At 38.0% G+C, this 26247-nt stretch overlaps 1 protein-coding gene and 1 long non-coding RNA gene across 3 annotated transcripts in view; one reads left to right on the top strand and one right to left on the bottom strand.

The window, feature by feature from the left end:
- Positions 1 to 26247, top strand: part of NR6A1 (nuclear receptor subfamily 6 group A member 1) — a 205513-nt gene that overhangs the window by 32291 nt on the left and 146975 nt on the right. The gene's annotated exons all lie outside the window — the stretch shown is intronic.
- The window catches only part of LOC117201073 (uncharacterized), a 39376-nt gene continuing 28403 nt past the window's right edge, over positions 15275 to 26247 (bottom strand). The window contains exon 2 of the long non-coding RNA XR_007478105.1: positions 15275 to 24704. This is a non-coding gene — a long non-coding RNA (uncharacterized LOC117201073). The remainder of the gene's footprint in view (positions 24705 to 26247) is intronic.

Genomic DNA, 26247 nt, shown 5'->3' with positions numbered 1-26247 from the left:
GGTTAGAAGCTTTTTAGCTGTTTATACCAACTGCTTGAGGATTTTCATGCAGCTTGATTAAAAGAAAAAAATTGCCTTTGTTTAAACTGATGGTAGGATAATGCGTGTTCATTGTGGAAAACACTAAAAGAAAACTGTAAACACCCCTAATCCCACCACCTGGAAATAACCATTGTTTCTTATTTGAGAATATGTCCTTCCAGTTTGTGTCTGAGCTTATTTTTTACGTGGTTAGAAATCATATATACAATTTGTATGCTGTTTATTGCTCCCCCACTCAACATTACATTGGGAACACTGTCCCAAGTCATGAAACAGTTTTCATAAATATTTTTAATGGCAAGATAATATTTCATTGTAAGTGAATAAGTTTACCATGGTTTATTTAACCATTTACCTATTGTTGGGCATTTAGGTTGTTTGCAGTTTTTTCTACATTATAAATAGTGCCACAGTGAACATAGTTTTTTTTTTTTTTTTTTGCGATACGCGGGCCTCTCACTGCTGTGGCGTCTCCTGTTGCGGAGCACAGGCTCCAGACGCGCAGGCTTAGCGGCCATGGCTCACGGGCCCAGCCGCTCCGCAGCATGTGGGATCTTCCCGGATCGGGGCACGAACCCGTGTCCCCTGCATCGGCAGGCGGACCCTCAACCCTGCGCTAACCAGGGAAGCCCGTGAACATAGTTTTATATAAATTTTTTGTCTGCATTTCAAGTGAGCCCTTTAGCTTTTTATATAAGCCAAAACTCTTCTGAATTAAGAGCATGGACTCTGGCTCAAGATTGCTTGAGTTCAACTTGGCTTCAGTATTTACTAGCTCTGTAATCTTGGCTAAGTTATTTAACCTCTCTGTGCCTTAGTATTCTCATCTGTTAAATGGGGACAATAAAAAAGTACTTCTACTTCACAAGGCTATTGTGGAGATTAAAGGAAGTAATATATGCATTTGGAATAATGCTTGGCAAATGGTAAACACTATTAAGTGTATGCTGTTCTAGGCTATGTAGCATAATGTTGAAATTCTCAGTCTTTCTGTACCTAACGACTGTTGTAACCACTTTATTCAATTAAACTATCCTGTTGCCTAATGACAAAGATAAATCATTCCAGATGTTAGTAGGTGTAAGTTACTGCTTCAAGTAAATAGTTCCCTCAAAGGAGTGGAGCTCACGTACTGCTGGCCAAGACTGTTCTTACCATCTGGTTGACTGTTAGGGTTTTTTTGGGCCCCTTCGCCCAACCAGCAGCAGGTAACCAAAATGACCATCTGCCAACCCATTTATTTAACCTCTTAGGAAACTAAAGGAGTTAACCCTCTGCTTATTTAAAATAAATACTCAGATTATGCACTTTCTCTTTGGTCAGTAGCAAGGTCTTAGAGAGAGCATGCTGAGGAAGAAATTTGTGTAATTAAAGACGTGCCATTACCATTTAATTTAATTTATTTATAAATCCTATGATACTTTTTAAAAATTATTTTTTTTGGCTGCGTTCGGTCTTTGTTGCTGCGTGTGGGCTTTCTCTAGCTGCAGCGGGTAGGGGCTACTCTTCGTTGCAGTGCACGGGCTTCTCATTGCAGTGGCTTCTCTTGTTGCAGAGCATGGACTCTAGGTGCACGGGCTTCAGTAGTTATGGCTCGCGGGCTTCAGTAGTTGTGGCTCATGGGCTCTAGAGTGCAGACTCGGTAGTTGTGGCACACAGGCTTAGTTGCTTTTCGGCATGTGGGATCTTCCCGGACCAGGGCTTGAACCCATTTCCCCGGAATTGGCAGGCGGATTCTCAACTACTGCGCCACCAGGGAAGTCCCTACCATTTTTAAAAGACTGCATACTTGGGATTCTTGCTGACTCAGACTTATATATATATATATATATATATATATATATATATATATATACACACACACACACACACATACACATACACACACATACATACATACATACATACATACACATATGTATATATTTTCCCCTACTGAGCAAAGACCTGGATAAATGAGCATTTTAGAAGAGACTTGAAAGTTAAATTAATCTTTGCCCTCTGTTGCCATACTGATAGATGCCCACCAGGCAGAGATCCATGAGTGATGTGGGATGAACAGGCAATTTAAAAAACAGCTTCAGAATAAGACAGCCTAACATCACTAGTTTGCTCTGGCTTTGCATTCATCTGTCAAGTGTTTTGGGATCCCAAGGAGACTTTTTGTGGATCCTTCAAGCTATAAAAGAGAAATGTACATCTCAGCTAGAGTTACCCATAGGTTCATTCCAAAATTCCAACATTCTGTACCATGTCCTATGGGTCTATTCCTAGTTGTCAAACTATATGTCACCATTTTTTTTTTTTTTTTTGGTACGTGGGCCTCTCACTGTTGTGGCCTCTCCCATTGTGGAGCACAGGCTCCGGACGTGCAGGCCCAGCGGCCATGGCTCACGGGCCCAGCCGCTCCGCGGCATGTGGGATCTTCCCGGACTGGGGCACGAACCCGCGTCCCCTGCATCTGCAGGCGGACTCTCAACCACTGCGCCACCAGGGAAGCCCTATATGTCACAATTTTTAATCTCAGAAAACAGTTTATATAAACCCAAGTGTGGTCTGCAGATAATGAACTTAAGGTTGAGTGTTAGAGATCAAAGAAAATTAACATTTATTGAGTATTCCTTATGTGCTAGGTACTTTGAACATATTCAGTGGGAGTGAGAAGGGTTGGTTATAGCGTATAAAATATCTAAACTTAAGTTTGACTTTGTAATACCTAGTCCACTGTTTCCTTCCCTCCCCATTTCTCTTTTTCCCTTTGATGTGTGTGCCAAGCCTAAGACTCAGTTCCTGCCCTCAAGGGACTCTGGTTTAGTCAGGAACGACAGACACAAAATTTGATGATATGTGGCTTTTACTACATAATAGTAGTTAGTAATAATAATGACTAATATTTATTACACATTAAATGCTTCATGTGCATTTTTCATTAAGCACTCATAAAGCCTGTTTGAAAAGATACTATTCCTATCCTAACAGATGAGACTGCTAAGGCCTGGAGAGGTTAAATGACTCATCCCAGAGTACACAGTGGAGAAACATCTGGGACTTCAGAGCTGCTGTTTTAATGAATCTTCTATCCTGTTTCTAGCTCTCTTGACTGTGACAAGTCTCAGATGCTAATGGAAGAGTTTAAGGCAGTATAAGGATTTATAACATATATAACGGGGCCTTTTATGTACAGAATGAAGACTATTTTCTAAGTGTCATTTGGGCTCTTTTGCATATATTAGAGTTATTTTGGATGTAAAGTAGAGTAATTCACTGTGGAATAGGTTCCCAAAGAGATTTCTTCTGAGGTTCAGGATTATTCCACTATGTATTATCAAACAGATTCTTTCCTGAAACAAATGAAGATAAGTTCCCTTGGTTTTCCCCTTTATGTCACCTTTCCTTCACAACATTCTGTTTGTGATATTGGTATTTCACATTCATAACAGTTCCAAGAGCCTTGCTTCCAAAGCTTCCGCTGAATCTGCTAGATCACTGCAAGATCACGTCGCCTGAATGTGGCCTTTTGCTGGGGAGTTCCTTTCTGATAAGAATTCTTTTGAACAGGGTGGGGGTGGGATGAGATCCAGAGTTTAGGCTGAGCTTCATCCCCTTGACCTTTGCCCCTATTTCAGAGTTTATACTGACTTGATAGAGACTCCCTATGGAGCCAAGAGTTTAGGACTTGTTTACAATTGATGAAAAGATAGTTGCATTCAAAGGCTCTTGTTGGATCCTTGGATAGTCATGGATCTCTGCCATTATCTATGGTGGGTTCAGGGAATGCTTGAACATCTGGGTCTGGAGATATGTAATGGATGACTAAGAAGGAATGAGAAGAAACTCTGAAATTAGATAGGTTGCTGAAATTATTTCTGTGGGAGCAGTATTGCAGTAATATTTTGAGAGCAGAGAAGGATTCCTATAAACCTGTGCTTTATTTCATTTTTTTAAAAAAGCTGAAAGTGGTTGTTTAAATTCAGCATATGATAACAAAGGGGGATGTGTGGGAATTCTGTTCTTTTTCTGATGTCTCACCAAGAAGAAGATTTGCTGTGTTAGGCAAATGTATTAGGTAGTGGAGGGAAACCCTGGATTATTAAAGCCACCCTCTTCAGAGTTATACATAATTTTACAAATTGGTGTTTTCTCTCAAAATCTTGGGGTTCTTTAAGTATGTTGAGGAGAGTATAGCAATTCAGTCCCAAGTGAGTCTTCATAAGCCTTTTCTGGGCATACAGGTCAGTTAAGACTCTTAGCTTCTGTATTTGAAGTTACATATCTTTTTTTGTTGGTCCAGTATTTGTTGTTGTAGATTTGAATCTGAAAGAAAAGATAAGCATCTTTCTTTGAAGGGTGCTGACAGTATGAACCAAAATTGAATAGATATATCCTCTGTTGGTAAGCATAGGAAAAGATAAACTGCATGAATAATAAGATTCACAGTGAAAATAGTGTTATATCATTTTCACTGTAGCACAAAATTCCATGTGCTAAATGTAGTCTGGCTTATAGATGTGTTTTGTTTGACTAACTGGATGTTTAAATAAAAGCATGTTAGTTGTCAACATTTAAAACTTGCAAGAGTTTCATAAAAATTTCCATTTCTGGCCTTGATAAATTGGATGGTCCAGCACTGGGCCTGGATTTCTGTTGATACATGGCATCTGTTGGCTGGAACAGAGTAGTGGCTGCCCTCTTTATTTTTTTATTTTTATTTTTTTTAACATCTTTATTGGGGTATAATTGCTTTACAATGGTGTTAGTTTCTGCTTTATAACAAAGTGAATCAGTTATACATATACATATGTTCCCATATCTCTTCCCTCTTGCGTCTCCCTCCCTCCCACCCTCCCTATCCCACCCTTCCAGGCGGTCACAAAGCACTGAGCCGATATCCCTGTGCCATGCGGCTGCTTCCCACTAGCTATCTACCTTACGTTTGGTAGTGTATATATGTCCATGCCTCTCTCTCGCCCTGTCACAGCTCACCCTTCCCCCTCCCCATATCCTCAAGCCCATTCTCTAGTAGGTCTGTGTCTTTATTCCTGTCTTACCCCTAGGTTCTTCATGACATTGTTTTTTCTTAAATTCCATATATATGTGTTAGCATACGGTATTTGTCTTTCTCTTTCTGACTTACTTCACTCTGTATGACAGACTCTAGGTCTATCCACCTCCTTACAAATAGCTCAATTTCGTTTCTTTTTATGGCTGAGTAATATTCCATTGTATATATGTGTGGCTGCCCTCTTTAAATGAGCATGCACACTCAGGTTTGTCACAAACCCACATGGCTTCCTTCATCCATTTATGTTTCCTTCCAGTCTTCTCTAGGCATTTGAGTTTGCAGTTCCTACATTAAAAAATGATAATTAACAGTGCAGATGAAGGTGTGGGAAAATGGGAAGTCTGTGAGTATAATCTAACAATATCTGTCAACACTAAAAATGTTCGGGTTTATTCTTGCAGATTTAGCAGTTTAAAATTAAAAATTTTTAAATTTAAATTTGCAGATTTAGCAGTTAGTACATCTGGGTATTTATCCTATAAGAAATGAAAGGTGTGCAAAATGTATATTCTCAGATACTCTTTTCAGCATTTATAATAGCAAAAAAGGAACAGCTCAAAAGTTTAATAGGGGACTAAAATGGTTTGTAGTTATCCATGTAATGGAATACTATAGAATCATTAAGGAGAAGGTAAATTTTAGTCTGGAAGAAGATACACTGAACAGTTAACAGTGATATCTTTGGGCAGGTGGTATCACAGAGTAACTCACTATTTCTGTTTTAATTTTTATAAATTAATTTATTGGCCACACTGCAGCTTGTGGGATCTTAGTTCCCTGACCACGGACTGAACCTGGGCCCCCGGCAGTGGAGGTGCAGAGTCCTAACTACTGGACCACCAGGTTTTACCCCTTAATTTTTTTTTAACAAGGCTCTTGTATTAAGAAATGAGATATATATTTTTTAAAAAATCTGTGGCTCTCATTTCAGCTGCCAAGCTTCCAAGCTATTCTGTCAAATTGAGTCACCCAGGCTACAGCTTCCCATTTAGATGATAGATTTTACATTCACAATTCTCTTACCTTGAAATTGCTCTGAGGAATAGGAACCTGTATCCTCAAGTATCAGGAACCATCTTGAAGCCAAAAAAGAGGATAAAAGCTTAGAGCAGCATTTTCAGGCTTCTGCTTGCAGCCCTGCCTCCATTCACTAATCAAGCTATCAGAATTGGCCTCCTTTTTACCCTGCTATCAAGAATGTAGGGAGCCTTAAGTAAGCTTCTCGTATGAATTGTGCTGTCCTGGCAGTTGCAGGTCATGTTGCTGAAAGTGACCCTAATGGACACGGTGTGGTGCAGTGGAAAGAACATGAGAGTTTGCATCTTGGCTTTTGCCAGTCCTTGCTAAGTGACCATAGGCAACCTGTGAAGGTCAGTTTCTTCATCCATAAAACAGTAATAATCTCTATTAGGGGTTGTTTTTAAAAATAAGTTAGATAGTATATGTGAATTGCCAAGTATTTAGCTGCTCTAGCTGTTACTGCATGTTTCTTCGTTGCTGAAATAGATGATGAAGGGTTTCTAACTTTTTGGGCTAATATTTAATGAGCATTTACTGTATGCTAATGGAGCAAAAAAAAAAAGTGGTATGATTTACGTACAGTGAAACACATAGATATTAAGTGTAACGTTCAAGCAGTTTTCACAAATGCATGTACCCTTGTAATTCATGTTTCATCAAGATACAGAACAGTGCCATCCCTTCAGAAAATTCCCTTATGCTTTTTCTCAGTTGATCCCACTATTCTGCCCCAAGAAGCAATAACTTCGGATTTCTGTCATGATAGATTAGTTTGTTCTGACATGTCTTATAGATGGAATCATACAACAGGTGCTTTATTGTGTCTAGTGTTTTTCAGCATAATGTTTGAGACTCATCCATGTTGTTGCAGGTGTTAGTAATTCATTTCTTTTTATTACTGAGTAGTATTCAATTGACTGTATCATAGTTGATCTATTCATCTGTTGATACCCGGGCTATTTCTAGTTTTGTACTATTATGATAAAGCAGCTATGAAAATTCTTGTACAAGGTTTTTGTGGATATATTTTAATGTCTCTGAACGTATCTAGGAATTGTTGGGTCAGATGGTAGATGTATGTTAAACTTTTTATGAAATTGCCAGTTTTCCAAATGGTACATTTTACAATTCCAGTAGTATGATTTCTAATAGTTCGACATCCTTGTAAGTGTTTGGTGTTGTCAATTTTTAAATTTTAGTTATTCTAGTGCGCAGGTAATGGGACCGATGTGGTTTTAATTTGCATTTCCCGGATGACTATTTATATTGATTATCTTTTCATACCCTTATTGGCCATTCATATTTTGTCTTTTAGAAGTGTCTATTCAGAGTCTTTTGATAATTAAAAAAAATTGTGTTCTTTGTCCTATTATTGAGTTGTGGGTATTTTTTATTATGATACAAGTCCTTCATCACATATGTATGTTGTGAATATTTTCTCCCCACCTGTGGCTTTCTCTTCTACTTTATTGACATGATTTTTGATTAACAGAAGTTTTACGTTTTTATGAAGTTCTATTTATTAATTTTTTCTTTTATGATTAATTCTTTCTGTATCCTCCCTAAGAAATCTTGGCCTAACCTGAGGTTGCAAAGGTATTATTCTATGTTTTCTACTAGAAACTTTATGGTTTAGCTTTATTCAAGTTAATTTTTTTTGTATGGTGTAAGATAGGAATCAAAGTCTTTTTATATGAATATTTATTTGTTTCAGCACTATTTGTTGACAAGACTTTCCTCATTAAATTTTTGATGCACTTGCTGAAAAATAATTTGATCTTATATGTATGATCTACTTGTAGACTCTGTTTTCTTCCATTAACCTACTTATGTGTTCACTAATAGCACAATGTTTTGAATACTATAGTTGTATAGTAAATCTTGAAATCGGATGGTGTTAGTTCTTCAACTCCATTCTTCCTTTTCAAAGTTGTTTTAGCTGTTTTGGCTATTCTAGGGTTTTGTTTGGTTTTGTTTTAATTTCGTTTTACATTTTAGAATCAGCTCATCCAAAAAAAAAATTTTTTTTTTAAGTGAAAGCCTGCTGGGATTTGATTGGATTTCATTGATTTTATCAATTTGGGTAGAGTTGTCATTTTAGAATTGAGTCTTCTAATCTATGAATGCAGTATATTTTCCCACTTATTTAGAACTTTATTTTTTCTCCATGATGTTTTTGAAAGATTAGTGTTGAGATCTTGTGCAGCTTTCTTTAAATTTATCCTTAAGTAGTATGTTTTTTTAATGCTGTAGTAAATGGTATTATTTTAAAATTTTATTTTCCAATTGTTTGTTGCTAGTATATAGAAATGCCGTTGATTTTTGTATATTGTGATTGTATTATACGACATTGTTACATTTGTTTACTAGTTCTAGTAACTTTTAAAAATAAATTCTTTGGGACTTTTTATGTGTACCACTATGAATAAAGACAATTTTACTTCTTCCTTTTTAATGTTTATGACTTTTAGTTTTCTTACCTTATGGCATTGGCTAAGATTCGCAGTCCAACAGTAGATAAAAATGTTGAGGATGACATTCTTTTTTTTTTTAATTTTTAAAGTGTATTATTTATAAGTTTATTTTTTTAATTTATTTAATTTTGGCTGTGTTGGGTCTTTGTTGCTGTGCACGGTCTTTCTCTAGTTGTGGCGAGCAGGGGCTACCCTTTGTTGCGGTGTGCAGGCTTCTCATTGCGGTGGCTTCTCTTGTTGCGGAGCACGGGCTCTAGGCACGCGGGCCTCAGTAGTCGTGGCACGTGGGCTCAGTAGTTGTGGCTCACGGGCTCTAGAGTGCAGGCTCAGTAGTTGTGGCGCACGGGCTTAGTTGCTCTGCAGCATGTGGGATCTTCCCGGACCAGGGCTCAAACCCGTGTCCCCTGCATTGGCAGGCAGATTCTTAGCCACTGCGCCACCAGGGAAGCCCAAGGATGACATTCTTGTTTTTGATCTTAGAGGGAAAGTGTTCAGTATTTCACTATCAAGTGTATGATGTTAGCTATAGTTTTTTTCTTACTATTTATTTTAAAAAATTGTGGTGAAATATACAGACCAAAACATTTATTATCTTAACCATTTTTAAGTGTACGGTTTAGTGCCGTTAAGTACCACACTAGTATTGTTATGAAACCATCACCACCATCCATCCATAGAACTCTTCGTATCTTGCAAAAATGAACCTGTAACCATTAACAGTATTTCCCCATTCTCCAGACTCCGGCACCCAGCATTCTACTTTCTGTCTCTATGAATTTGGCTAATCTAGGTATCTCATAAAAGTGGAGTCATGCTGTATTTGTCCCTTTGTGGCTGACTTCTTTCACTTAGCATACTGTTTTCAAGGTTGATCCATGTTGTAGCGTGTCACAATTTCCTTCCTTTTTGAGACAGACTAATATTCCATTGTTTGTTATATACCACGTTTTGTCTATCCATACATCTGTTGATGGATACTTTGGTTGCTTATAGCTTTTAGCTATTGTGAACGTTGTGAATAATGCTGCTATGAATATTGAGTGTACAAATAGTTTTTCAAGTCCCTATTTTCAGTTCTTTTGGGTATATAGCCAGAACTGGAATTGCTGGATCATATGGTAATTCTATTTTTAATTTTTTGAGGAACCACCATACTGTTTTCCACAGTGGCTGTATCATTTTACAGTCCCATGCAGCAGTGTACAGGGGTTCTGATTTTTCTGCATCCTCCTATTTTCTGTGTTTTTGATAGTATCACACACACCCAATAGTATCTCACTGTGGTTTTGATTTGTATTTTCCTAATGATTAATGCTGTTGAACCTATTTTCATGTACTTATTGGCCATTTGTATATCATCTTTGGAGAAGTACCTATTTAAGTCTTTTGTCCATCTTTTAATCAGGTTTTTTGTTGTTGTTATTTTGTTTCTTTAGTTCTAAGATTTCTTTATATATTATGGATATTACCCCTTATCAGATATATGATTTGCAAATATTTTCTCCCAATTTATGGTTGCCTTTTCACTGTTGTGTCCTTTCATATACAGATGTTTTAAATTTTGATGTAGTACAGTTTACTTATTTTTTCTTTTGTTGTCTGTGCCTTTGGTGTCATAGCCAAGAAATCATTGCCAAATCCAATGCCAGGAAGCTTTTCCCCCTTTGTTTTCCTCTAAAAGTTTTATGTCTTATATTTAGGTCTTTGATCTATTTTGAGTTATTTTTTGTATAGTATGGTATAAGATGACATTCACATGCATCCTTCTGCATGTGGATATTCACTTTTGCCATCACTGTTTGTTGAAAATATGGTCCTTTCCTCATTGAATAGTCTTGGCAACCTTATTGACAGTCATTGACCATATAGGTGAGGGCTTATTTCAGGGCTTGCTGTTCTGTTTCTTTTGTCTATATGTCTGTCTTTATGCCACATTGTTGTTTTTGTTTTGTTTTAAGTTATGTATGTTTCAAAAACTGTAGATTTTAAAAAATATTTATTTATTTATTTATTTGGTTGCACTGGGTCTTAGGTGTGGCAGGTGGGCTCCTTAGTTGCGGCATGTGAACTCTTAGTTGCAGCATGCATGTGGGATTTAGTTCCCTGCCCAGGGATCGAAACTGGGCCCTCTGCATTGGGAACGTGGAGTCTTGGTAATTCAACTTGGTAGTATTTATTGTAGATTTTTGTGATTTTGTTCAAAAGAGTCAAAGCCTATATCCTTAACCTCAGTGTCACACGTTTGCTTTTATTTGTGTGAGTTTTTATTAGTTTTTTGTGTAGTCTTATACCAACTATCTGGTTTTCTAGATAGGTTTAGGCACTCTCCTTCTGCTTCAAATTTGAAGTCTCCATCTAGTGGTCTCTTCTGAGAGCACAGTGGTGAGAAGCTGTGATGATGTATTGGCATTTATTCCCACTTAGTCCACTAGGTGGCAACAGGCCCTAACTGAAGAGCCAAGAGCAAGGAATCAGACCGAAAAACGGAAAACAATGCTTGTAAAACTCATAATTAAATGGAACAGAAAACCAAGATTTTCTGAAAAGTAATACTGCTAGCCCTCAAGATATGAGAGATGGAGTGAGCCTTTAGCTCATTCTAAGAGCATGTTTGGAAACTCTAATTAATATTATATGGGAATCCATTCTGCTGCCTTCCTTCCATTGCCTCTCATACTTCAAAATCTTGGCTTATTCAGTGGCTATCCAGTTGCTTTTTTTTTTTTTGAATATTGGGGGATGGAGGGGAAAGGTGATAGAGCTGACCGTTAGTGCAAAGAGATCTGAGTTTGGGGAGTCGGGGCAAGAAGGATGTGCTTTTATATCCAAGAGCTGACAATCTACTTCCAGGGAGACTGCAAAAAGAGGCATTAATAGCTCCCTGTTGTCCCTTGGGTCTGAGACTTCTTTCCTTGGGCGTGAAGAAGAGTTTTTATGAATGTTATAGTCGAAGGTGTGGGTTTCCCTTATAAAAATGGAAATTGAGAGAACAGAAATTTTCCTGAATGAGGATTTGTTTAAGGTAGTAGTGAAGGAAGAAGGTCGTTTAAGGGGATGTAAGATTCTAAGAAGCCATGAGTAGAATTCTCAGGCTGTGAAAATTAAAAGATGATGGGTGGGGTGAGTTTCTAATGCTCCCTGAAGTAGTTAAGAAGAGAAAAGGTTTGGGAGGACAACTAGGCTGGAAGCAGAGTGACCTGGCAGCCTGTTGCAGCTTGCTTGATTATGGCAATGGATGCCAACTTTTTTGACCTCAGTGACTTAAGTAGGTTAGAAACACAGCTCACTTAGGCAGGACCCCATTATCTACTTAACCTTCCTTTTCCTGCTTTCCAGTTGAAAATTCATTGACAATGGACTATGACGCGCAAATAAATTTGGAGGGAGGATGATAAATGTGCATTAGCAATTGAGGTCTGGTTCATATTTGAAACATGGCATATACATGTCAAAGTCTAATTATTGTACTAGAAAATTTTAAAATAAGGATACTGTTGGTGTACTATCATACACAGCATGTATCAAACTAATTTGAAAACGATGCTGAATGAGCCATAAGATTAAAAAGCAAGAATAACAGTAATTGAAAACTACCACTAATTCCCTCAACAATGATAATGGAGTTCAGAGAACTGCAAGATTTCCAGTTGATTTTCTGTGTGTGTTTGCAGTAGGATCTTTGCACCATTGCCATCCATTTTGTGGCAGCCAGGCTTATTAGTAGAATGCTAAAGAGTCTCTTGTTACTTTTAGTTTATAAACACCAAATTTTATTGACAGTCCATTAACAAGTTACTTATAGCCTTTATTCATAAGTAGAAATGAACTGAACATCAGTCGCTCATAAGATGGATGAAAGTTGGATTAATATACCATGAGGATCCTTTAAATTCATACCTTGAGAATCATGGGGCTAAAAGGTTGGGAAGGAGGAGGAGAAGGTAGAAAACAGCCACAGGCTAGCTAGAAGAAGGCTCAGTGCAATGGGCCTTTGGAGCTAGGTGTGAAATAGAAAAAATATATGTCTTCTGTGACTTAAAGCAAAATCTCACCATTGTGTGTGAATGTGTGTCTTCACTATGTATGCGCAGATGTTTATGATAATGGCTCCAATACTGTTGATAGAATTACTACTCATGTGATCAGTCTTATTGACAGAATTATTTGTTACGTGAGTCTAACAACAAATGAGTCTTCTAGGAATTGTTTTTCCTTATGTTGAAGGGTAATCAAGAAGGAAGTAAAATCCTTTATGTAATGATTTTGTGCTGGGATTTTTGTTGATGTTTTTTGGTGTGTGCATTATTTAGCATCTCAGCTGTCCAGAAATTTTTCAACATAACTAAGATGCAATAAAAGCCAGGCCTTAAACATCATTTTCATCAAGATAATCTTAATTGTGAAATCTAATCTCTGTCCCTTTGTTTCTCTCTATCTCTCTCTCTCTTTGTGAGAGGTTTTGTTAGACAAAAACTTAAAATTAAAATACCTTAGTCACCCTTTCCTAATAGTCATGATAATTTTGACCCTTAATTATCTTTTACCAAAAATATATTCTCTTAAGTTTTATAAGTTAAGTCTGACCAGTCAGTTTCAACCTCTGACCTTTGTTTTCTCTTTTGAAATACCTTGGATAAAAATATCACCGAGCAAACAAACCTCAAAAGCAACATTGGTAAATTAGTGGAAATGATCCTACAAATGCAGATGAAAGATAACAGGGTAATTTGAAAAGCTTCAAAAGTACAGTGGGGCTAGAAACAAGTTTGGAAGAAATAGATGTTGATTGAGAGTTGATACGGCTGCTCACATGTTAGTGATGTAGTGCTGTCATGTAAAAAGATTGCTGCCCGGCAGGAATTACTCTTGATTAGTTTTCTTGATATACTTGGTGCCATTTAGATCCTAAATATTAGTGATATGATTTTTACCTATTGTTCAGTATGTACAAGTTTAATCAAGCTATTATAGAAAAGAGCTACCTTTAGTGGGGCTTGCCATATGTCAGATGCCGTGCTAAGCACTTTATTCTCACCTTATATGATCCCCATCACAACTCTATGTAGTAGGTGGTAGTTCCCAGATGAGAAGCTAAGGCTAAAAGGTTAAGACCACACTGCCTTTCATTCCCCTGTTCATCATAGCCAAAGAAAACTTTAGAGCTTTGAGAATATGATCTAGTCTTAGAGGTTTGTAAAGAAACTTGGCATAGTCAGAAAAACATGAGTTGAACACAGGGAGCTGTATTATGGCGAAGTAACACACGAAAGTGTGTGAACAGTGCTGGTGCCTGGGAAATATAGACTGGTAGCAAGGGAGGAAAACCAGAGGTGTTGACTTAAGTAGTTAAATTGTAAGAAAGACACTCTCCTTAAGCTAGTTTAAAATGGGGACATTGGTGGAAAATACAGGGTTTCTCTTGGGGCCCAAGGAGGGAGCATTCAGTTGGATTTCATGAAGGAGCAAGACCAGGATTTCTTTCCCATCTCTCTGTGGAGGCTTATCTCTGCTTCTCTGGTGCTTGTTTCATATTTCTCTTCTTGTTCAGACTGATACTCTTTGCTTCTGTGTCCATGATGGAAGATGGCTGCCCCTGATTTGCCCTGCCTTGTCATGTCTTTCCAGCAGCCATGCTCAACACAGACTAACTGAAGCATTTGTGTTCAAATCTTAAATACTCAGGAAAGAGGATAAACCCAGCTTGGTGTCCAGATATCCATTTACCTGGGGCTATGGCCACTGACTATCCAGTAGAAGCTGCAGGTGCATTCTAAGGAGAATATTAATAGAGCAGACAAATTTTCTGGTATGATAGTTTCAGTCAGGAAACAGGTAGCGTGGAGATTGTAGAAACTCCCCATTAAGTCCGATATTTGAGGGATAGTGCAAAGGTAGGGCAAATTCAGGGGCATGGTTGATTAGGAATTATTTGCTATCCCTGGGGTGGGAAAGGTTGGGGATCTGGCAACTGCAGTGAAAATCCAGGCATTAGGTAATGCTTGAAGTTTGGCAAGTAGAAAAGATACTTTCAAACCACTCAGTTATTGGCTGGGAGTTATAAGCGAGCTGATGGCTTAATTGAAGTGGCCAGGGCCGCTTGTAGCCCTCAGTGTACTTCACTGCATAACACCTATTTGAGTACCTACCTGGTGACAAGATCTGAGGCCGTCCAGGTACTCTCGCCCTAGCCATGATTGGCTCTGGGGCTGGTTCAGATTGTATACACACACAGAAGATACTAGTGACTCCAACAGTTAGGGCTTTTGGTAGTGGAAACTGAAGATAAATCTTTGATATTCAAGTTTTTGTATTGTTGCCTTTGGGATTTGAAAATCATTCCAATATTCCAGAGTGAATTTATTCCTCTGCCTTCCTCAGGAAGTTTTTCCTCCTAAGTGTATTTTTGGGTTTGAGTTGTATTTGAGCAGTTTGTTATGGTATTTGGGTCTAATTTCAGGAAAATAGACTGGAATTCAGACTAGCTGTTTGGTTTCACCAAGATTAGGATTTTATCACTTACGAGGTTTGTAAAAACATACCTGAGGAGGAGATTCATTTCTGGCATGAGTGAGTGAGAAGGTCAACACAGCCTGTCCCCAAAAAGCAACTGTAAAGCTGAATAAAACTATCAACAACAACCATAGGCTTATAACAAATTGAGAAGTAATCAACCAACTTACCATAGCTCATGTTTATTGAATACTCCATGCAGAATATACATTCTTTTCAAGTACACATAGAACAGTCTCTAAGAGTATTCTGGGCCATAAAATAAGTCTAATAAAATAAAGGTTAAAAAGCCCCACATGATCATCTGAGTAGACACAGGAAAGACATTTGACAAAATTCAATACCTATTCATGATCAAAATCTCCCAACAAACTAGGAATAGAAGGTAACTTCCGCAATTTGACCAAGGAACATCCATGAAGAGCCTAAAGCTAACACAATACTTAATTGGGTAAATATAAGTACCTTTCCCCTAAGATTGGGAATAAGGTAGGTAAGAATGTGCTCTTACTACTTCTTTTCAACATTCACTGGAGGTTCTAGCTAGTACAGTAATGTGAGGGTTAGTGGGGAAGGCATCTAAATTGGATGTCTTAAAACTGTTTTTATTCATAGGTGACATAATCCTATATATAATCCTAAATAATTCACAAAAAACCCACAAAACAAGTAGAACTAATTGAGTTTAGCAAGGTCACAGGATACCAGATCAATATACAAAAATCAGCTGTATTTTTATAGCGAGCAATGGTCCAAAAATGAAAGTGAGAAAACAATTCCATTCACGATTGCATCAAAATAATAAAATACTTAGGAATAAATTTAACAAAAGAAGTGTAAGATTTGTACACTAAAAACTAAAATATTTCTGAGAGAAGTTTACAAAGACCTAAATAAATAGATTGTGGCTCTGATGGACTGTCTATGCTGGTGACACGTATACACAGAAAAATGCCTGCATTCAGCCCCAGGTTATAGATTAATAACCTCAGCTAGACATCTTGCAAATACGTGCTTCTGGTTGACAAGTAGGTGAGAGTTTGGGGAGTGAGGGAATCTTATCTACTAAAAGTGAGGATAAGCCATGGAGTAGTACCGTCAAAGGCCAGGATGCATTGGGCTGTACTGCTGTGTGCTGTTTGCAGCACATTTTTTCACTGTGCTCTCTCTGAGGCCTCACAACAATCCTGTGAAGATAGGAGAGGTGTACTTAGTCTCTCTTTCATGGAGAATTAAGGCTTAAGAGGTGACTCACTTGTCCAAGAACACATAACCATGGCAGAAATTGGAATTAAATTCAGGTTTTCTAACTCCATACTATGCCAAACCACTTATTTCCTTTTTACTCTACTGTTTTGCCTCAGCTATTTACAGTCGTCCCTTGGTATCCACAGGAATTGATTCCAGGATCCTCCTTGGACACCAGAATCCGAGGATGCTCAAATCCCTTATATAAAATGGTGCAGTATCTTTGGTCCTCCACATCTTGGATATGGAGGACCCACTGTACTGGGAAGAGAAGAGAAAGGGGCATGTGATTTTGATGGATTGTGCGTGTAGTTTTCAGTAGATTTAGTTAGTCTGAAGAGTAGGAGGGGAAGTTGGGCTACAGTGTAAATTCAGGGGTTCTATAGCAAGTATAATCAAGATAGCTTTGTCCTGATATCTGGTAGATATTAAAATTATACCTGCGTTGGAACTGTACTTCATGGCACAGATGGTTTGAAGGTATCCTATGCTTACTTCAAGGAGTTTCATAAGTTATAAACATAATTGTGTCATAAAACATAAGGGAATTCATTTGGCAACCATTTATGGAATGTCTGTTCCATGGCAGGCCCCTTGCAAGATTTGGGATCACCCAGTTGGATCCTATTGAGATATAGCCTGAGAGGAGAACAGAAGTAGGCTGGAATTTGCTTTGTAATTTTCATTCTCTGAGGCCGATGTGTCTGCCCTCCAAAGTGACCACTTCAACCATGGACCTGGAGCCCTTTATTTTCCACTGTCCCTGCAGCTGTGCTTTCTACAGGTACCCTTTCTTAATAAAAATAGTCCGTCATTTCTTCCTTTCCCTCTGTGGATTCTTCCATATGCTTTTCAGTCAAACGTAGGTATATCTTGCATCTAAAAGAAATCTTTGCTTTTTAAGAAAAGGCATTTAAATAATTTTTCTTAATTGTTGAAATAGTTCATATTTATTGCCAAACGCTTCTAAGACATAGATGAGTTGTAAATGATAAACTTAAAAATCACCTTTAATCCTACAACTTGGAGATTGCAACTGTTAACATTTTTGCTTCCAGTCTGTTTGAACTTCGTCAGTATCTTTTCTGTTTGAGCCAGTTACAAGATGGCTCTAATCCTTTGACCTGGAAAGATGACCGCAATGTTTTAAGTGAAAAAAGCGTTACGGAAAATTATGTGTAATTTGTGGTATTTTCTCTAAATATAAATACATATATTAATATTTTAAATATCTCTGAAATATCTGGAAGAATAATACACTGAACAGAATGATGCGAGCGGCGGGGGCAACTGGTGGACTTTAGTTTTCTCTTTTGTATCAATTTTTCAGTAACTATGTAGTACCCCCCCCCAAAAAAAATCTATTTGAAAAACAAAAGGCAACCAAAACCAAAAGCTAAAATGCCTTTTTGAGATATCCTTTTCATTCTGTCTATTCCTGCTTCCTCCCTTTTAGCTTAGCTCTTTTGTGCAACAGATTTCTATTTCTTTTTGTCTCAGATCTCTCCTCCCTTCCTCCTACTTCATCTGCTTGGTGAATCTTCCCAAAGTCTTGCTTTCGTTATCTCCTTGCAGAGCTAACCACTTAAAGTGGCTTCCTGTTGCACTAATTCTAAACTTTTCTGCCTGGCTCACAAGACCGTCTGTCATTTACTTTTTCAGTGCGCCCAAACATAATCTCTGAACTATTCTGCTCTTGTCCACTATACATGCCACATATTTTCTCTGTGCAGGTATTTATTTACAAGTCCCATCTGCAGGAAACACCCTCAAACTCACATAAGTTCTCCCTTCCTGTAGCACTTAGTTTTATCCAATAGAAACTATAGAGGATTTTGGTGGCTAAAATATGTAATTTTTTCATTGGCATATATAGAGACTACTGATTGTCTGGGTAAATAAATGGCATGCTTGTTCAGTTGTACATTTTTCAAAGAACATGTCGGACATTCTTTCTATTTATTTTTTGGGCTGCGTTGGGTCTTTGTTGCTGCGCGCAGGCTTTCTCCAGTTGTGGTGAGTGGGGGACACTCCTCGTTGCAGTGCGCGGGCTTCTCACTGCGGTGTCCTCTCTTGTTGCAGAGCATGGGCTCTAGGCGCACGGGCTACAGCAGTTGTGGCTCACGGACTCCAGAGCGCAGGCTCAGTAGTTGTGGTGCACGGGCTTAGTTGCTCTGCGGCATGTGGGATCTTCCCGGACCAGGGCTCGAACCCATGTCCCCTGCATCGACAGGCAGATTCTTAACCACTGCGCCACCAGGGAAGCCCTGTCAGACATTCTTTTCTAATGTTTTCAGAAATTTGGAAATAATTGGTGGTTGAAAGTAAATACCTATAGGATGCATGACATCCTGACAAACAGCGATATGTGAATTACCTCCTATGTGTCCACCAGTATGAAAGAAAGAAAAGTTTTTGATTTCTGTAAAGACTTCTTGGGTGGGACAGTCATCTGAATTTAACCTTGTTCATTCATTAGGTTCTTTATTTTTAAAGAAACTCTAATGGCTGCTTTCTTTCTTTTTTTTAAAATTTATTTTATTTACTTTGGCTGCGTCGGGTCTTAGTTGCAGCATGTGGGATCCTCGTTGCGGCATGTGGAATCTTTTGTTGTGGCGCGCGGGCTCCAGAGCATGGGCTCAGTAGTTGCGGCACGTGGGCTGTCTAGTTGTGGCATGAGGACTCAGTAGTTGCACCATTACAGGCTCTCTAGTCATGGCATGCAGGCTCAGTAGTTGTGGCGCGCGGGATTAGTTGCCCTGCAGCGTGGGGGATCTTAATTCCCTGACCAGGGGTCGAAGCTGTGTCCCCTGTGTTGGAAGTCAGATTCTTAACCACTGGACCACCAGGCAGGGTCCCATTCATTAGGTTCTTTAGGTAGGTTTTAGTTTTTGAGAGAACATAAACTAAAGTGCATCTGTTTCTATAAAACATCAGATACAATTTGATTTGTTTGGCTGCCACAACATGGTGCAAAGTTTTATTCACTCTGAAGAGAGTTACTCAATAGCAACATAAGTATGGCTATAGTTTTCTGTACTCAGAAGACTAGTGGCAGTATCAGATGGTGGCACAGAAGTTTGGGCAATAGTTGCGAAGTGGATGACATGAAGTGTGGTGGTCAGAATCCAGTGTTAAGTTGGTGGGCTTGGCTTTGCTTCAAACCAGCCTCCGGTGGCTCTAAATACCTGGTGAACTTGTTATATAATAAAATACGGATTGTAGGGCCCTACTTGTGATCTGGGGTAGAACTCAGGAACCCTGCATTTTTAAAAGCAACTCTAGATGATTCTGATGTACAACCAGGTTTGGGAAACACTGGCCTGAACCCCATATTTTTCCTGAATTCTCATCTTTTTTTTAAATAAATAAATTTATGCATGCATGCATGCATGCCAGCGTTGGGTCTTTGTTGCTGTGCACAGGCTTTCTGTAGTTGCAGAGAGTGGGGGCTACTCTTTGTTGCGGTGTGCAGGCTTCTCATTGCGGTGGCTTCTCTTGTTGCGGAGCACGGGCTCCAGGCATGCGGGATTCAGTAGTTCTGGCACGTGGGCTCAGTAGTTGTGGCGCATGGGCTTAGTTGCTCTGTGGCATGTGGGATCTTCCTGGACCAGGGCTTGAACCTGTGTCCCCTGCATTGTCAGGTGGATTCTTAACCACTGCGTCACCAGGGAAGTCCCAATTCTCATCATTTTTTGCATTTTTCTTTTGGCTTTGATTTGTCTTTTTAGTTCTTGTCTCACTTCACGGGCACGTCACCTTCCTTCCTACCTCTGAGAAAAAAATTTTCAGAAGGCTAAGTTGACAAGCCTCTTCTCCTGCTGCCTTATTTAATTTGACTTTTGCTATGAGAATCTCTTTCTATCTCAGACTTATGTGTATGATAAATTATTCATGATCAATGCATTTGTTTTCCTGTCATTATCATGAAAGATTTAGTGGCTTATCTTATTTTAAAGGATTCAGAGAGTTGATACTACATTTTAATTTTTGCTAAGAGAAATGAAGTGAATCTCCCATCTCACTTGTTTTTTTCTCTTAATTGAGGGATGGGAGTTGCAAAGGTCAGAATGAATGGACCTTATAGTTTTGGTCAAAAGAGAATATTTAAATATATTTGAACAATAATAACCAGGGTGTTCATACTAAGGCATATAACTGTATAGTTAATATAACTATAACAAGATTGTTGTGGAAGGCTATCCGTAATGTATATCTGAGTGAAAAAGAAGATTGTGTGGGAGTAAGTATAAAATGAGGTAGTTTTGGGGAGTTCCCTGCTGGCCTAGTGGTTAGGATTCTGGGCTTTCACTGCCGTGGCCTGGGTTCAACCCCTGGTCAGGGAACTGAGAATTCTGCAAGGCATGCGGTGCAGCCAAAAAAATAAAAAATAAAAATAAATAAAATGAGGTAGTTTTTGTTTTAAGCCACCCTCCAAAAAACCACAAAGTTGTGGTTTTTTGTGGTATGTATCTGTTTATATGTTCATGGATAAAGGTCTTCAAGGAAATAAAATAAATATTTAGTTTACTTATGATATTTATCCTTTTAATGATAGATAATACAATAAATAGTTTGTTATAATTGTATTTATTATTTTAAACAAGTTATTAAACTGATTTATTATAGTTATAGGTGATTTCCATTGAGGAAATGATTGTAGATGATGAGGAAAGGGATTTTCAGTTTTTATTTATTTCTTATTTGAATTTTAAATAATGAGCATGTGATTCTTCTAAATTTAAAAATTATGAAAACATTGTTTTTTAAAATATGGTATGATGTTTATTCTTTCTATAAAATATTCCCTTAATTCTAAAACATCGTTTTTTTAAAAAAATAAAGGGAGGGGGGCGAAGAAAAGTATTAGGAATTTAGAGGGCTTACTCTGTATTAGAACCAAAGCCTTTAGCCAGTACATTGGAGACAGCAGCAGCTCCCACCCAGCACAGTAGCTGATACACTTGGGTGATTCTCTACACACGATTTTGCTTCCCTTGGATTGTTTGGTCCGCAGTTTGCATTCATTGATCAGTGAGTTGACTCAGACTCAAACCCACCGACAGCAATGAATGTTGAGTGCAGCCATCAGTGTTTCAAGTTGGTGAAGTTGCCCTGGCCTGTCCCAACTCCTGGCTCTTCTTTTCCACGCTGGATTTTTGAGGTCTGGTTCTGGCATCTCTCTTAGTAACCAGCCGTTGAGGATCCTCCCAATTATAGATAACATTGACAGTAGAGCTGGGAGATTCTTAAAGATGGAGAAACTATGGTTCAGGGAAGGGAAGGAGCTCTTGGAAAAGCTAACGGGTAGCTCTGTGACTACACAGGCAGTGCTTGCATACTGGTAGGTATAAACAAGAGCTGAGGACCCTATTTCTTTCTCTCTGTTTTGAACTGAGAATTACGAGTGCCTTTCAAAGTAAATTAGCACAGATTATGCTTTGGGTTAAATAATAATAGCTTACATTTATTGAGCATTTTTGTGTGCTAGGAATGGTACAAAGCACTTTATATATTATCTTATTGAATCTCAAAACTCTATGAGGTAGGGATACTTATTATCCCCCATTTTATACATGAGAAAGCTGAGACTCGGACACTTGCTCAGGGTCACACAGCTAGTTAGGGAGTTCTGAGCCAAGATTCATCCCAGATCCTTCTGACTCCAGACGTGACTTTTTACTTGAATTTAACGAACATGGAAATCAGCTTATGTGTGGATGGAAATGGTGAGGCAGTTGCTGTTTTCAAACAGCTCATATTCTAATGGGGCTGTCAGAACTTAACTACCTTAACTGTAATTGGAGGTAGAATGTGTTAAGAACTGTGCAGACATTGGACAGGTCTGTGCTATTTTTGCTTATTAAATCCTCCCCTTGTCCCTAATTAAAGGTTTTGAGGGGACATGGGAGAAATGGCTGTAAAATACTTAACTGGATTTTACTCCAAAATGAAATACATGTTTTTAATAAATCTCTTCTTGCTACATCCAGTTTCTCTCCAGAATGGCCTATTTCTAGGAGACATTTAAAAACGTTAGGTATTATCATGGAGCTTTCCTTATCTTGTTGAAATGAAACACTTGTTTGTCGAAAACACAACAAAAAGCAAGGAACAATGGGCAAGAGAAATAGAGGGGAGCTTTTAAAAAATTAACTGGACCACCTCTGGGGGATGGGGAGCGGGACTGATTTTGGTGATCTAATGTGATATGTGAAGGCACAGCATGCTCCTTTGCTTCAGGAAATATAGTGTTGTCTATAAGGACCCCAAGGTACAGTCAACGGTCGGTGGTTTTTTCAAATCCCAAACTCACCGACAGCGTTGAATGTTCCTTGGAGTCCTCTGAAGACTGGGTCCTGGCCCTGGCAGCCCTTCTTCAGCCTGCACCCATGTTTCAGGAGCCAGTGAGCCTGAGAGACCACTGCTGATGGAGCGTCTCACATTCTTTTCCGGGTTTGAAGTTGTATTTAAGAAATCACTTTGTGTACAGCGCAGAGCTAACAAACTTCAGGATTGTGAGGCTGCAGTTATTTATATATAAGCAGACTCAAATGGATATCTGAGAAAAGAGCTTTGAATAGTATTATTTTGTAATTCTGAAAATATCAGATATCCCATTTTATAGTAGTACTTTAATTATTAAAGGGCAAGGATAAGAAAGAAATTAACATATATTGAGGACTTACTGTATACTGGGATTTATATATTTTTATCTCCTTAAATTCTCAACGTACTTTGACCTCATGAGAAAACTGAGTCTTAAGTGATTTGCCCAAAGTTACATAGCCAGGAGCCAAGGTTGCAAGCTAGACCTTGAATACTGGACTTTATGATAGCAAAAACTCACTGATTGTACTGCCTCCTCCGTTGACCACCACAAAACTTACTGTTGTGTATCTGGGGGCAGGACCTTCAGTGAGATCTAAGTCAAACAAGTAAACATCCTCTTCTTATTTGCCTGTAATAATAGTAGGTGAAATGTTTCATAGAAGAAGATAAAAAAAATTGACCTTTATAATTGGTGATCTCTCTAAGCTGAGATCCTGGATCACCAAGTTACCACAGAGGTTCAGGGGTAGTCTATTTTCCATATTGAAAAAGCAAAAAATAAGAACTCTACCACCTAATAGAAAGCCTGCATTTCTCCTTAGTAAGATCACAGAGAGTAACTAAAATGTCAGGTGTCTTAGCTTCTGGCAGAAATGGTATCAGTGCATTGTAGACATACTGGTTATTTTTTATTGCCTGTTGAATGTCCTTGATGAAAAATCTGGAAAATGAATTAATTACATGGAATTTTTCAGAATATAGGGTTTATAATGGGAGGGATCCAGGCATGCTCCGTAGAAAAAGTGCTTATAGAACTGCTGGCTGAATTGAGGTTAATCTTTAATCCAGGATAGTTATTACCATTTGCTTTAAGTTTAAATATTAAAAGTTGACTGTTCTCAAATTCATTTTTAAACAACCAAATGGTACACATTAAAAAAAAAATCAGCCACTGAGAATTTGGTTTGGATATAAACTGTTTACCTTCTACATCAGTTTAATTATCTCACCCTCTGTCAAAACACTTCAGTTAGCCAGCTTTGTTGAGTCCTCAGTATTATGACAGTAAATTGTATACAATCGACAACAAAACATCAAGCAACTGTTACTGTGTGGTATTTTAAAAACTCTTTAATGGGTTTATTTTAAATGGTCTTCTCCTTGGCCTGATAATATGAAGAGAAGTCAATGTCTTATTCCATTTTGATAATAGTCAGGCTTTAAAAAAATACTGACCTCTGCTCCCCCAAACCATTAGATGTTTACAAAATACGATTTCTTAAATTCATGGCATTCTAAAAAGAATGCTTTTCGTAGACTTGCAAAACTAGAGAAGAGTGAAAGGTTTCTAAAGTGACGTAGGGGTGTTTCCCATTGTGTTTGAGACAGTTAATTTTCAGGGCAATAAAGGCCTTTGTTATCTTCATTCCTTCAATTTGCTTTAAATCCTTAAGTTTAGTTTTTATCATCAAGCAAATTTAAGGCACGCATTGGATCTTTTCAGTGAGTTTGGCCAAGAGATGTATGTACTCAGTGCAGAAGTCTAGGGGTTAAAAAAGTTGAGGGTTAAATTAGCCAGATTATAGAAGCTACTACACATTTAATAAATTGGTCCAAATTAATAAATTCATTTAGACTGGTTCTGAGTTTGTCAAAACTCACCATGCCATCCTTTATTGTTTCACTTACCTCCTTTCTTTCCTTTTCCAGAGGTACTACGAAATATTGTGAAACCCACATTGCTCTGAGTTGGAGATGTAAATGTTTTCATAGTCCTCTTGAGGCCTCTTGATATACTTGAAAGAAACAAGAAGCATAAATTTAATAAAACAATAGGTATTTGAGAGGTTAGTAGCATAGAAGAGGAGTCACCGTCTCAGGTGGCTGTCTGCCCATAACTTCCCAAACACTATACAGGGAACATCTCTAGAAGTGTTTGAGGTAATGTTGCTATTCTTGAGGACAAAGTCTTAAGTTATAAAGATGACAACAAAATGTCAGCATGAATCCATGTTTCTCTGAGCCAGACTGCCAATGTTCTGCTTCATCCTTCTACTAACTCAACAGCAGAATCTTTTCTAGGAACCCTTTCTCCTACATACAGCCCTTGCCATCACTGAGCCCAGTGTCTACGCAGAGAACTATACATAGACACAGCTGATGACAAAGAGGATGATTGCTGTGCTGAGGAAATGGTATGGACTATGTTAAGGGAGAATAGAGAAAAGAAGGGTTAATTCTGCCTAGGAGTGAGTGCCAGGAAAGTCATATCTTTTAAATGGTCACATCTGATCTGGGCCTTGAAGGTTTAGTTGAATTTTTACTAGACTAAGAAGGAAAGATATTCAAAACTCTGTACAGGAAATCCTAGAGGCAGGGAAGTTCAGATAATGGTGAATAGTATTGAGAGTAACCCCTCAGAGCCTCAGTTAACTCATCTTTAAGATGCTGGACAAATAGCACTCGCTCTTCCTGTGCACTCAGCTGTGAAAATCACAGGAGGTTATGTATGTGAAAGTAGCATGCAAATGTAATTGGTAGGTCTCTCTTCTCATTGCTCTTGGTTCATATGTGCTAAATAGAATAAATGAAGTACCTTATCATGATAGACTTCTCCAATTTGATTTTTATTTGGCTTTTTTTTTCCCCTTTGAAGTGACTATAGTTTACATTGTTCGTATATTAATTGTTTGGGGAAGCAATATTAAAAGAGCACAGACTTCAGAGCCAGAATCTTGACTTTGCAACTTAATAGCTATGTGACCTTATTTAACCTCTTTGTTTCTCTGTTTCCTTATCTATAAAATGGAGATAATGATAGTATCTACCTCATAGGACTGTTCTGAGGACTAAATGAGGTAATACATGTCAGGTTTGTGTTTTTATATAAGTTATTTCAAAATGATTTAAATTGTTAAAATCATTTACAACTATTATTTATGTTACTAAATAAAATTGCATGTTTTGCCCAGAATTTGGTTTCCAGTGCATATACACTAATGTAAAAACCTTCTTTTATAATTAAAACAATGTCTGACTAGCTAATACATAATATACATATGTATATGTGTGTTTTAAAGACATTTTGAAATTAATGCTCTACCACTTTCTTTGTGACCTTATGTAAAGTTTTTATCTCCTATAAGCTTCAATTTCTTCAATCTGTAAAAATGAGAATAATGTTAGTACCTATCTCATATTGATTGTGAGAATTAAGTTAGGTATATAATTTAAAACTCTGTGGAAAGCTATGGATTCTCTCCCTATATACATGCACGTAAACACAAAAATTTGAAAGGAGTTTCATTTATGGAATCTAAGAACCCATCCATAGCCTCC

This window comes from Orcinus orca, chromosome 6, assembly GCF_937001465.1.
Source record: "Orcinus orca chromosome 6, mOrcOrc1.1, whole genome shotgun sequence".
Classification (NCBI taxonomy): domain Eukaryota; kingdom Metazoa; phylum Chordata; class Mammalia; order Artiodactyla; family Delphinidae; genus Orcinus; species Orcinus orca.
This window is presented reverse-complemented; position numbering and strand designations above follow the sequence as displayed.